This window comes from Ursus arctos, unplaced genomic scaffold, assembly GCF_023065955.2.
Source record: "Ursus arctos isolate Adak ecotype North America unplaced genomic scaffold, UrsArc2.0 scaffold_3, whole genome shotgun sequence".
Lineage (NCBI taxonomy): Eukaryota > Metazoa > Chordata > Mammalia > Carnivora > Ursidae > Ursus > Ursus arctos.
The window spans coordinates 50,926,656-50,939,921 of record NW_026622985.1 but is presented as its reverse complement, the minus strand read 5'-3'; positions in this window follow the sequence as shown (position 1 = coordinate 50,939,921).

Genomic DNA, 13,266 nt, shown 5'->3' with positions numbered 1-13,266 from the left:
TTGTTACCTCAGCAGAATTTAGCCTAAGCTGATAAAGTCGCCCGGGGCACCTCTTTCTTGATAAACTGTCCTTTCCCGCAGTCCGCGTGTGGGCAATAGTCCTGGCTTTGCAGAGCCCCTCATGGACGAAACTACCTGTTGTCACACTGCCATGCAGAGGCCTTGTCTTCATACGGGAAAAGGTAAAGAAGACCAGAAGATGATCTTCTTGGACTCTCATCACCCAGAAGTGGCCCTTCTGGGTGCCAAGGGAAAGTGAGAGGTGAGAGAGCAGGGGTGCCTTGCCTCTGAGGGGACTCGGAAGCAGAGAGAGGAAGACCACTGGGTACTAGCGCCGTCGTCCTCATCCATAATCACTTCATCCGGGAGGGTAGGCCTGGGGTCTGGAGCAAGGCAGGAGAAGGAAGGAGAATGGAAACCCCAGGCTGCAGCCTCAGAAGGAAACAAAGCGAAATTCCCATTGCTCTGGATAGTTGGGAGAGTCTCGTCATTGGAATTGCCCGTACTGGGAAGATGAACAAGGCTCCTGTTCAGGTTAGCAAACTTCAGAATGAACTTTCTGGTCCTGGCCCTGGTGCTCTAACTACAAAATCGTATTTCAAGACTGGAGAGCTCCAAGGCGGGCTTGGTTCTTCTCTGAGGCCGCCTTTGTATTTGCTTTCCATTCACTGCTAAAGAAACAAGGTTCCTAAGCTTTAGACCTGCTAATATTCTTTAGTAGAGTATTCCTGTTCCGGAAGGCAGCACAATTACGTCTTGGTTGGCAGAAGCAGCCAGCATCCTCTCCCAGCACGAGAAAGGCACACCCAACAAGCAAGACAGCCGTACTGTGCAGAAGCGTGCGGTCCCGAGTAGATGCACTTGGCTCCCGGGATGGTGAGCTGAGGTCCCTCCTCCAGCCACACTCAGAGCTGGGTCCAGTTGCAGCTCTCAGTTTTGTTTCTTACGGTGACATGATGTTTGCGCAGGAGGAACATGACCTACTCCACAGCCCTACCGTCGCTCCTCATGCCTGCGCCCCCCGCCCCGGGCTGGTGGGGACGCCTTCCAGGGGGTGGGTTCAGGTACCCTATGGTTACTTTTCAGGGCGTTTCTGCCACAGCGTCATTTCATTCCTCACCACGGCAGTCCCATGGTAAGCTCTGCGGCCACCCCTGAGTCCACTTCACCCCAACCTGGGGGTCCTCCTTGCATGGCTCTTGCAGTCCAGGGTGAAAGCAGGGCAGGGAAGGGGGGGAACTCTCCAAAGCCTTTCCCTGTTGGCCAGCCACACCACCTCACCATTTATTTCCTGCTGAAACGGTACCACATTACAGATCTTCTCAGTGCGCCTGGGCGTTTTCCCCTAGTAGGAGGAGAAGAACACGTCTACGTGTTGTGGACTTGCTCCTGATACCTTGGGCTGTTTCGGACATCCCCGGGTTTTAGACCTGGAAGTGGGGAGGGTGGAAAAGCCAGGCATTCCTCACTGAACTTCTCCCAGGGAGACCCATAGGCAGTCCCAGGCTGGGAGCCTTGCTTGTCTGAGATGTACCCTGGAAAGTGGCACTGAGCACTGCTCCCCGAAAGCCCCGTTCCTGCTCACAGGCATTTGGAGGTTCCCATGTTGTCTGTTTGTGGTTAGAGGCTGTAATTTCTAGTTAGAACTTGCGTGAAAATAATCGCGTTCTGAGAAAAATCCCCACAGTTGACCACTTGTTCTTATAGTCTTGACGAAAACAAAACCAAATACAGTGCAGCAGAAAGATTAAAGTCTTGGGGCACCTGGGTGGTACAGTCGGTGAAGCGTCCGACTTGATTTCAGCTCAGGTAGTGATCTCAGGGTCATGAGATCGAGCCCCGTGTCGGACTCTGCACTCAGCGAGGAGTCTGCTTGTGATTCTTTCCGTCTGCCCCTCATTCTCCTGCTCTCTTTCTTGCTCAAATAAACATATCTTAGAAAGGAAGGGAGGGAGGGGGAGAAAGAGAAAGAAAGAGAGAGAGGAAAGAAAAGGAAAAGAAAAAAAGAAAAAGAAAAGATTCAAGTGTCAAAAGCAGTTAGCCCACGTGGGAGACCTAAGGCAAGGGCAAGATCTTTCCCAAGTTTTGTGACAACGGGTGGTCTCTGGTATCTCCTAACTCAAGTCCCTTTCTATGGGAGAATCTCATACGGTGATGCCACCACCAGGCCAAGTCCACAGTGTGGGGACCATCTTGCCTCCCCACTCCGACACCCCCTGCTTATCAGCTTCTCCACCAGCATCCCCATCCCATCCCCCTGACTGAGCTCAGGCCCTGGCTGTCTAGTCCTTCAGTTGTTACAGTAATCTTCTACCTGTGTCCTTCCCTGACCATGGGCAGGCCCATGAATTTCCCCCCCCTATCATCTCCAAACTGCCCTCAAAATTTTTGTTTCCTGAAACACAGATGTGACCCTGCCTCTGTGCAGCTCAGAACCTTCAACAGAGCCTCCAGGCTATAGAACCAGAGCTCAGTTGCACATGAGCGCTTTACCTTCTGGCCTCTGCTTAGCTCACCAGGGCCCAAGAGATCGGGCAGAGGCCCCAGGAGACGAATGATTTGGTGCCCTCATTAAACGGGTATTCTAGGGGGAGGGGGGATTGATTCCTACTAAATAATTGCTAAATACATATGTGAGGCTTATTTGCTACTTTCAAAGTGTAAAATCTTAAAGCCCTACAGATAACGCACAGCTGACTGGGGTGGAGACCCCTGACTGGGGGCGCCCAGGCCGCCAGAATCGCCTCAGGGTAATGAGCTCCTCCCCGCCAGAGACACGCAGACAGATCTGAAACCAACTCACTCCTTAGAGGAGGGCTGTGCTAGGAGACCTTTCCCGTCCCTTCCAGCCACCGGCTGCTAAGAAAGCTGGTGCAGATCTGTGATGGCTGAAGCGAATTGGTTTTATTTTGCTTTGGGGTTTTTTTTGCGGAAGTGACTTGGGTGATGTGGGAAATAAGAACTGTTCATGCTCCTTTGTATTCAGTTGACCCCGGCTGCGCCTCAAGCTGGAAGGGAAAAGGCAGGGGGAGGGGGCCGGAAAGGAGCCCCCGCCCTTTCCCTGTCCTGTGCCCGCTGCTGACTCCACAGTCCTACCCGAGATGAGTGCCGGCCATAAATGACCAAATAAAGCCCCTGGGATCACTGTGGCGGGGCCTGCTTCTGAGTAGCAGGCCAGCTACTGCCTCCTGTAGGGTAAGGAGGAGGCACAGTAAGGGTCCACGGTGTCCATTCAGCGGCCTCTCTATGCCCCGCTCTGCCGTTTGACCCCGGCTTGCCTTCTCCCAGCCCCACTGCCTGGATCCAGCACCCAGGTCGGCCCAGGCTCTTCTCCACGCCCCCCCCCCAAACACATTGGGCCCGAGACCCCTTCCGTCCCTCCCAAATAAGGCTTGTCCACTCCAAAGCCCTCGTGGATGACTCCATCCCCCAGGGGACCCCCTTACCCCTATCCGAGTTCTTGCAAGCAGGGCCCACCCATTGCTCTTTGAGGAACCACCTGTGTTGTCTTGCCTCCCATCCAGGGGGGGCTGACTTGAGGGTCAGGAAAAGGCTTAACAGTGTGGCCTCTGAGGCTGGACCATCAGGTTGAGATCAGGCTCAGACATTTAAGAGTTGGGCGAACTAGTGAAAGTTTCTACCTGATGCAGCTGCCGTTTCTGTGCATCATAAATGGGGGTTAATCTGCCCCTGCCCCCACCCCACAGGGTTGTATGCGAACCACAGTAAAATGCTTGTGAAGTGCTGACTACGACGCCTGGAACATAGTTGGCACTCAAGTGATAACTACCGGTGAAGATCATGGTGAAGGCGACGACGACGGCAGTGACTGGATGCGTGCCAGGAGATTTGCACCCACATTTCTACTCTGGGCAAATCCCTGAACTTCTCTTACGCCTACTGCTCTCAATTGTCAAACAAGGTAATTAGCAACATCTTCACCACCAGGCAGCTGTGACTGTGAAAGGGACAGTGCATGCGAGAGCCCTGTGTGCGTGCCAGAGTGAGAGACAAGTCAATTTCCCTTTGAATCCCCACGTGCCCCACACAATCCTGGGACCCAGCAACGGCTCCCAAAATGTGTGCTGCTTGATCTGAACCAAGATGTTTGCATAGAGCCTGCAAAGCTGGGGTCCTACTGATGTCAGCATTCACACTGTCATTCACAGACAAACACAGGGAGAAAAAAGGCAGATCAGACCTTGGGCCTGTTCACCCCAGATCCAGGGCCACCGCCACTGGCAGCTCCCTGGAGGGCTTTTTCTTGGCTCCATCCCACCCCATCCCCTGCTGGGTCCCGCTCCGACCCCAGGCTCCAGAACCCCCTCCCGGGCAGCAGCCCCACCTAATGAGCTTCGGGCTTCCCAGTGGCAACCCAGAAGCATCATGGTTCTGACCCAAGACTGAGAAGGACAGACGCTTACGCTTCCCCTCAAAGGAATTTTCTGTGGTTTCATTTAGAGTCCGTTGGTGCAAGCACTAGAGGACTGAGCCCAGACTGAACCCTGGTTGGAGATGAAGTGCCCTTTGTAAGGCGGAAAAGCTGGAGAGGCGGAAAGCAGAAGGGACAGCCCACGCTGGATCTCAGGTTACAGTTGCCTCCTGTTTTTCCTCCCTCAATCACCCAGTAACTTCCTCTCTCCCCCACCTCTCTCTTATCGATAAGCTAACATGGATCTGCAACACACTTGGTCGACTCTACCGCATACACGTTTCTTGAGCACCTACTATGTGGCAGGTGCTCTTCTAAGTGATAGAAGCCATGAGCATAATTTCTTCACGGAGCTTCCATCCACTTGGAGAGATAGACAAGAAACAGGACCAGTAAGTAAAATCAGCAGGAGTAGCTCAGACGATAAGAAGCAAGGAAGGGGACTGGAATGTTCGACCCGACAGCCAGGGGAGGCCGTTGCTGTGGGTTGCATTGGTCCCCTCAAAACTCACATGGTGGAATCCTAACTGCCAGGATTTCAGAATGTGACCTTATTTGGAGATTGGGTCTGTACAGAGGTTATCAAGTGAAAACGATGTCATTGGGGTGGGTCCTCTGGTAAAACTGGTGTCCTTGTAAGAATGGCAAATCCGAGGACCACACAGAGAGAACACCACACGAACATGGAGACAGTTGCTTCAAACCAAGGAGAGAGGCCTGGAACAGACCCTCCCTCACCGTCCTCGTCCGGAAGGAACTGACGCTGCCAACAGCTCCAGAACTGCAAGACAATAAGCTTCTGTGGTTTGAGCCATCCGGTTTGTGGTCCTTTGTTATGGCGGCCCGGAAACGAATAGATCCTTGCTGAGAAGGCCTGAAAAGAAGGGAGCCGGCTGGCCCTGCAAATCCTTGAGGGAAAGGCATCCCAGGCAGCAAGAACAGGAGGTGCAAAGATCCCGCAGGTGCAGCTGGACTTTAAAGACCAGCACAGAGTCTGGTGTGGCTGGAGCCAGTCAGCGAGGGGACAGAAGCAGAGGAGGCCAGAGACGACGTGACCAGAACACACAGAGCCTGGTGTTTCCTCCAGCTCAAAGGAGAAACCACTGGACGGTTTCAAGCAGAGAATGACACGATCTGATTTGTGTTTTAACAAGATCATGCTGGCTGCTGAATTCCCAATAGACTAGAAATGGGGTAAGGGTGGAAGCTGGGAAATCAGTTAGGAAGCTACTGGAATGATCCAAGCAAGATACGATGGCGATTTCCACCAGGTGGGGGCAGTGGGGTGGTATGACATAGAACAATTCTAGATATGTTTAGAAAGTGGGTATCCCCACACGTACTGACAGACTGGATGTGGAGAAAGGGAGGAGTCAGGGTTAACCCTGAAGATTTTGGCTCAAGAACCCAGAATAATGCCATTGTAATTATCTGGTATGAGGAAGACCTTAGAGGTAGTGGGTTTGAAGGAGACTATCAAGAGCTCGGTTTGGGATGTGTTAGGCTTAAGGGGTCCACTAGGGAGCCAGCGAGAGTTTCTCTACACCAGACCTGGTGTTTATGCTAAATGTGCTGAACATTCATGCCCATCCATTTCCAGGATTTTCACCAGGGTCAAAGGGGAAAGCTGGGTGTTGTGTAGGATGGGCATGTGCTTTTGGTTGATTTAAACTAAATAATGATCCTTCAGACCGCCGGGTCCATGCTCCAAGCATGCCCAGCACAGCCGTGGAGAATGACTTGGAAGCACCCATCCCTTCCAAGCTCCACCCAACATGCACCACCCTGCCGGGCAGCAGGCTCTCTTGTGGGGCCCCCAGCTGTGGCTCACCACAAGCTTCCCCCAACCTTCAACTTTGACCTCACAGATTCATGAGGCGGCTGCCTTCGCATTCAGGCTTTCTGTCCCAGGAGAAATGCAGAAACACGAGTTACATGTTTGTCATCCCAGATTCTGGAGGCTGCAGTTAGCCAAGTGGAATGCAATAAGCCTAAAACCCGAATCGTGGTAGGCCCTCAAAATAAACATTTTAAGGTGGTCCCAAGCTTGCAGCTCGAATTTTCCATTGCACAAACTTTATCCATTATAAGAAAGGACTTTCTTTAATTCTCAGAACAATCCTGGGAAAAAGGAATTGTTATCTACAACGCGCTCAGCCCAGCTCACAGTGCACCTTCTATGGTTGATGGACAGGGGCTTTGAACCGGTCATGACCAAAATGTGGGGCAATAGCGACATCTGGTGGGCATGTGGTGATCCGGCGCAGAATTTAAATCGCCGTCAAAACTGCCGTTCTTGAGGGCCGGGTTAAATCGAAGGACACAAAGGGGCCCTGTTAAAGCCGGGGCAGAGGGAGAGGCGAGGGCTTTGCTGCCGTCCTTACTGGGCCTCGGTCCAGTAGGTTTTGTTCTCTGTTCTTCCAGTACAATGCAGAGTCTTTTTTAAAATACAGAAATCAGGGAATGAGAAAGGAGCTGAACTACAGAATGTTGACGCGCGAAGGGGTCAGTCAGGCGCTGTAATCTGCTGTCTCCTCAGGGGATGAGGAGGGCGAGGGCAGGGATGGGATGGCCCAGCAAGTCCCCAGTCTCCCAGCTCCCCGCACTGGCCCTCAGGAGAAAGTGAAAATCCCAAACGGGGAGGAAGCAGCGCCTCCCATCTGACCTCCGCTTCCCCCTCTCCTCCGGGACTGCTGCTCACCCCCACCCCACCCGCTCCCCAAGAGACCCAGGTTGCTCCACTCCCGCCCAGCTACACCTTAAGTAACCCTCGCTCCCAGGCCGTTGGACTAGTCCTCCACCAACCGGGTGCAGAGCGGTCCTCCGTGGCCTAGGAGGCGCTGTGCTGCACCTGGGCCTAGTCTGGTGACGCCCACTCGCCGGCCCCTCGGGGCGTGGACTGCCCCGCCTGCAGCCACCTGCCTGCTCTTCAGTGAAGGGACTCTTCCCAGGCCCCAGTCTCGGCCCCTCCAGGAAAGCTGCCCCCCCCCCACACCCCGCGGCTTGCTTGGATTCCCCTCTGAGGAGAGCCTCCGACCCCCCCTCCCCAGGTTGACCCCCTCCAATGAAGCAACGGCCTGTGCACTGCTCCGCCTCGCCTCCCCTCCTGACTGGCATAGATGGTGTCCCAGCGAACAGACTGTCGTCTTAACCACTGACTGTCAGCGTTCAGCACCCAACCAGGAGGGTGGCAGGTAGTGGTGTGGTTGCTGGGAGGCCGAAGGTAGCTGTCCCAGAGCCGGGGACAGGACACCCCTGGCTACACAGAGGCGCCACAGCAGCAGGGGACGGGGCAGCGGTCGCTCCATCACCGGGCCCACCTCGGCCAGGGGGTCACTTCCAGGCCCCGGGAGGATGGCCGGAGCCATGAACCTGCCTGACAGGTGAGGATCTCCTGCCGCTGGGGGTGAGCCCAGGGAGGTCCCTTTGGGGCCCTCCCAGTGTTCTGGTGTCTGCCTGTCCAAAGGGCTGGTAGCAATTCCAGCATGTTCCTGAGCGATTATTGATCTTTCCCAGAGCAGATTCCAGTTAAGCCAAGCCTCAGGTCCATGTGAGCAGCAGTCGTCAGTCTTGGAGTCCGGGGTCCACGTTGTCACGTTCTTCCTCGAGGCTCAGAAGCACCATCCACGGCTCAGAGGAGACGGTGGGATACATTAACTAAGCTGTGCTCAGAAACAACACTCGGACTGGTTAGGGGTGTGGGGAATCCTCGTCTTCTGCTCAACTGTCACCTCCGCCCTGTGGGTTGCATTGGTCCCCTCAAAACCCCAACAGTCCTGCCAGGGCTGATTACGTTGGTGGCTCACCCTGAAGGCTAAGAATTTCCCCAGCTTTCGTAAGGCTGAGCGGTCCTATTTCCCCCGCCATTTACAAGCATCTGGAATATTCCCGGGTGTGGACTCAATGGGCCACCTGCAATCCACTAGATTGGAGTATTTGCCCGGGGGGGGGGGGGCACAATAGGCACAGACAAAGGATTATTCCTTCCCTCCTCCTTTTTTTCCCATGAAGGAGACTTGAGGGCAGATCCAGGAGGAAAAGAAGGAAAAGTCGTCAACTTTTCAACCCTCAGGCACTTACAGGGCCTCCTTGGTTGCCACTGGGGCTCCTTTTGTTCTTTGCCCCAGGCCCAGTGGGGCCACACTTCTCTTCTCGGGAAAGGCCAGAGTCAAGATGCTGGGACCAGCCAACTCCCTAGAGGAACCCAGTTTCCATTGTGCATTGAAATGCCCATTTGCCTGGGGCTGAGTTTCCCCTCGGAATCAAAGAGGTCAGTAAAGGCCCGGGACAAAGCACAAAGCCTGGAAGCCCAAAGCCGCTCATAAAAATGGAGAGAAAATGGGCAATTCAGAGCTGTGCCAGCAGTGGGCGTGGGGCATGGCGCCTTCTCAGGCTGGCCGTGCCTGGCCATTGGGTCTCCAAACACTCCCTCTATTTTGGAGATGTCAGTTTGGTTTGAACCCAAGACTTGACTGTGTCAAGGTGGGATTAGGGAGAATCGACAAGAAAGAAGGCTCCCTCTGGATGACAAATTTGGCACTTCTGCATTTCATGCTCCCATAATAGGCCCTCCAGACACGGACAACACCATATGTTATTTTGTTATTTTTCTTTTCTTTTAAAAAAGGTTCCCAGTCCTAAGTTGTTTTGTTTTGTTTTGTTTAATGGTGCAGATCCTGGCCATTCAGAGCTGCTTAGCATCTTCCGTTAGATGTTTTTTAAAAAAAAAAAAAAAAGCCCAGTTTTTTCCCACTCTTACCTCTGCCCTTTGGTCTATTTCACTCAATGCTCTAATAGAAAGATTCCCGGATCATGAGTCAGAAAACCTGCGTTCTGGTTCCTGCTCCACCTTCTTCCCACAAGTGTGACCTTGGGCAAGTCATTTCTCCCCTCTGAGCCCACTTTGCTAACGTGCTGTGACCACACAGAATCACAGGGAGGGAGGAGACATGGCTTGGCTAGTTCACTGTGTCATCATGTAATAACTTTTGATTCACTGTTGGGGAGTTCATATGTTCATTCATTCACTCATCCATCAAATATTTAATATATGTAGAATCATCACAGGCATGAAGATACCAAGTTGACTAAGACCTGGTCCCTGCCCGTGAACAGGCAGCACTCCGTGGTGGAAAGTGTACTGATTTTCTGAGGGATACAGCCAGGTTCCAGCACTAATTAGCTTTATGGGCTTCACTAAGTTTGTAATTTCTCTGAGCCGTAATTTTCTCATCTGTATAATGGCCTTATTGTATAGGGTGACTAACCATCCTGTTTGCCTGAGACTGAGGAGTTTCCTGAGACACAGGACTTTTAGAGCTAAAACTTAGAAAGTTGGACGAGTTGGTAACCTAAAAGAAAGATGAATTGAAGGGACACATAGACAGGGTAGCACAGTGCCCTGCCTCTGATGGCGGCTCTATAAATACAGTCCCCTGCGTACATGGGCACCTGCAGACATATGCGGGCGTGCACACGTGTGCTCACGCACGCACACACCTCATTACATGGTAAAGGAAAAAGGAAAAATGTAAACACACAAATATGGTACAGCTCAGGCAGCAGGCGCGGGGAGGAGCCAGACTTTTGAACGGAGCAAGGAGAGGTTGCAGAGAGCAGGAGCCTGGGAGCTGGGCATTGAAGGGGCAGGTGGATTTTATCAGGTGAGGGTCATGACTGGGAAGGTGCGTCCTATGCGTGAAACATTTGTAAGCGCACAGAGGCTAACAGCTTAGAGCTCTTAAGGGGTGTTCTCTGGCTGCTGACAGGTGCTGGAAGCAGAGGCCAGCAGGAGGCTAGTCTAAGAGTCCAGGAGAAATGTACCCGTGACCTGGACCTGGGTGGCAGCGTGGGTGTACGGGGAAGGCGACAGATTGGAGAGATATTTAGGAGGTAAATCAAGAGGGATTGGACTCAGAATGAATTTACTGAGTTAAGTAAATAGATGAATGCATGCATCTTGAAAGGTGTTCGTAAGGAGACATGTACCCTGGGAACTGCCTTAAATTCTACTGACATTTTTGATCCACACAGTAAATGTGATGCAGAGAAATGATCAAGGCCATGTTGTGACTTCTGTGGGTCCTAGACCTTTGCTTTCGTGAAACCCTCCAGCATTAAAAAAATAAATATGTAAGTATTTATATATAAAGAATATGCAAGTATATATGTATATAAGCATATTGGTAAAAAGAGGAATATGATCCAGGAGTATTATATTCCTTTTTGTCTCTTGATTTTAAAACTTTTTAAAAAATCTTTATTTATTTATTTGACAGAGAGACAGCCAGCGAGAGAGAGAACACAAGCAGGGGGAGTGGGAGAGGAAGAAGCAGGCTTCCTGCTTAGCAGGGAGCCCGATGGAGGCTCGATCCCAGGACCCCTAGATCGTAACCTGAGCCAAAGGCAGACGCTTAACAACTAAGCCCCCCAGGCGCCCCAGAAATTTTAAAACTTTTGTAGGTCGCTGAAAGTATGGTGGACCTTAGACTCTGGGCCTGTGGTGCCTGAAGGATGAGGCAGCCCTGGAAGCCCACCAGCTTCTGCCCTTGCGGACTTTTCTCAAGTTCAGCGTGGGCACAGAGCACCATCTAGTGGCTCCCACATTTGTGCTGCAGCTGAGCGCTTCTGCCCTGATGAAAGAGTGAATCTGCAAAATCTTCAGTCGGAACCCCAGACCAGACCCAAATATCTGTCGGTTGGTGAATGGATAAACAAGCAAACCAACCATCCCACAAGAAATTACAGTATATACATAGACTGGCAAACATTCAGCAATAAAAGTAACAAGCTACTGTTGAACACAAGGAGGATAAATCTCAAAGCACAGCACCAAGTGAAAGAAATTAGACCCAATGACATGATATATACTTCAATTTATATGAATTCTAGAAAAGGCACAGGTATAGAGACAGAAGTTAGATTGTAGTTTGCCAGGGGCCGGGGGTTAGAGCAATGTACAATGTGTTAACGCTACAGAGGCACAAGGAAACGTCCATGGTCTGAATGTGCCCCCCCATGGACATGTTGAATCCTCACCCCAAAAGCTGATGGTGTGAGGAGGTGGGGCCTTTGGGAGGTGATTAGGTCATGAGGGTAGAGCCCTCATAAATGGGATTAGTGCCTGGTAATAAGAGGCTCCAGAGAGATCCCTAACCCTTTCCACCATGTGAGGAAACAGAGAAGGTGCCAGCTAGAAACCAGGAAGCAGGCTCTCACTGGAACCTGACCTTTCTAGTTCCTTGATTTTGGACATTTCAGCCTCCAGAACTGGGAAAAATACATTTATGTTGTTTGCAAGCCACCCAGATCAATCAGGAACATTTTGGGGAGATGCATATATTTTTCTTCGTGAGTATTGTCACATTTATATTACTGTATACATTTCTCAAAGCTCAACAAACTGGGGCCCTTGGTCGGCTCTGTCGGTTAAACGTCTGCTTCCGGCTCAGGTCATGATCCCAGAGTCCTGGGATGGAAACCCGCATCGGGCTCCCCGCTCAGCGGGGAGCCTGCTTCTCCCTCTGCCCCTGCTCCTTCTCTCACTCACTCTCAAATAAATAAATAAAATCTTTTAAAAAATAAATAAAAATCCCTTGGCTATTTTTCCATCATGCAGGCTCCAGCTTCCCACTCAGTTCCTCTCCTGCATCCCCCTCAGGAGCAAAGCCAAAGTCTCCCGCTCGCTTCTGTTCCCACCACCAGAGCTCAGCTCTAGGCCACACTCTGCCCATCTAAATCTATTTTGCAACTTGACAGAATGAAAGCGTCTTTCGTTTTTCCAGGGTCCACCCTCAGCAAGGCACGGTGGTTATAGACGGCAAGTCACTTTCCTCTGTTAGAGCTTCTACTGCCCAGTTGTCCCCCTGGAGGGCTCTCCTTGGCAGGCAACCCTCTGCTGCTTCCAGAATGCTCCATGAGCTAGGATGTGGTGCCTCGATTCCGTTGGCTCGCAGGAGTACCTAGTGGGACCCGGGGCTTTATTGAGTTTTTCCTGAATTCTTTTATGTTCTCATTGGTATGAACATCTGTCTGCAATGTTGAGGCAGAAGAAGAGAATCCCAAGCAAGCTCCATGAGTCTGACTCAGGGCTCCATTTCACAACCATGAGATCATGACCTGAGCTGAAATCAAGTCACACGCTTAAATAACTGAGCCATCCAGGTGCCCAAGGTGCCTCCTTTTTGCAATGAGATAGCATTGCTTGTATTTTATCATTTGTCTTGCTGAATGGCTTTGATTTGCTTTAAGTAAATACCTCATGGGAATGTCACTCAATTGAATTGCTTCTGCCCATGACATACAGAATTTCATTTGTACTGAGTTTCCTCCTGAAAACAGTGAGCAGTGTGTGTCATGTCGACAGCCCTGCCTTGGTGACAGAACGCATCAGGGCACTTGCAGGAACAGGGGCTCTGGTCTGCAGACAGGACGATGGCTTTGCCCGCTGGGGGAGGGCCTGCGTCCAAAGAGAAAGCCCGTGGGCCACCGAGGGCCGCTGAGCTTGCAGTGGCGCCCAGGAACCGGGAGCGTGATGTACAGGGTTACAGAGCTGATTAAGACCCACGGCTCAAAACACAGTCCTTCTGGAGCTGGTTCCCAGGCAGGATCTGAAGCAGAGCTCGGCTGTGCTCAGCCACCGGGCTGCACAGCGCACAGGACTGCGATCTGGCACGCCTCCAGGGCACATGCGGGGTCGTGGACACGTGACCAGTGCAGCCACACAGAGCCCTGGGCTCAGAAGGGCCCTGCGTGGGGTGTCGTGCTCTGCCGCTTCCATCTTGAAAGTCTTCATGATTTTTTGTGTGTTTTGTAAATAATGTCTGCTGGGACCG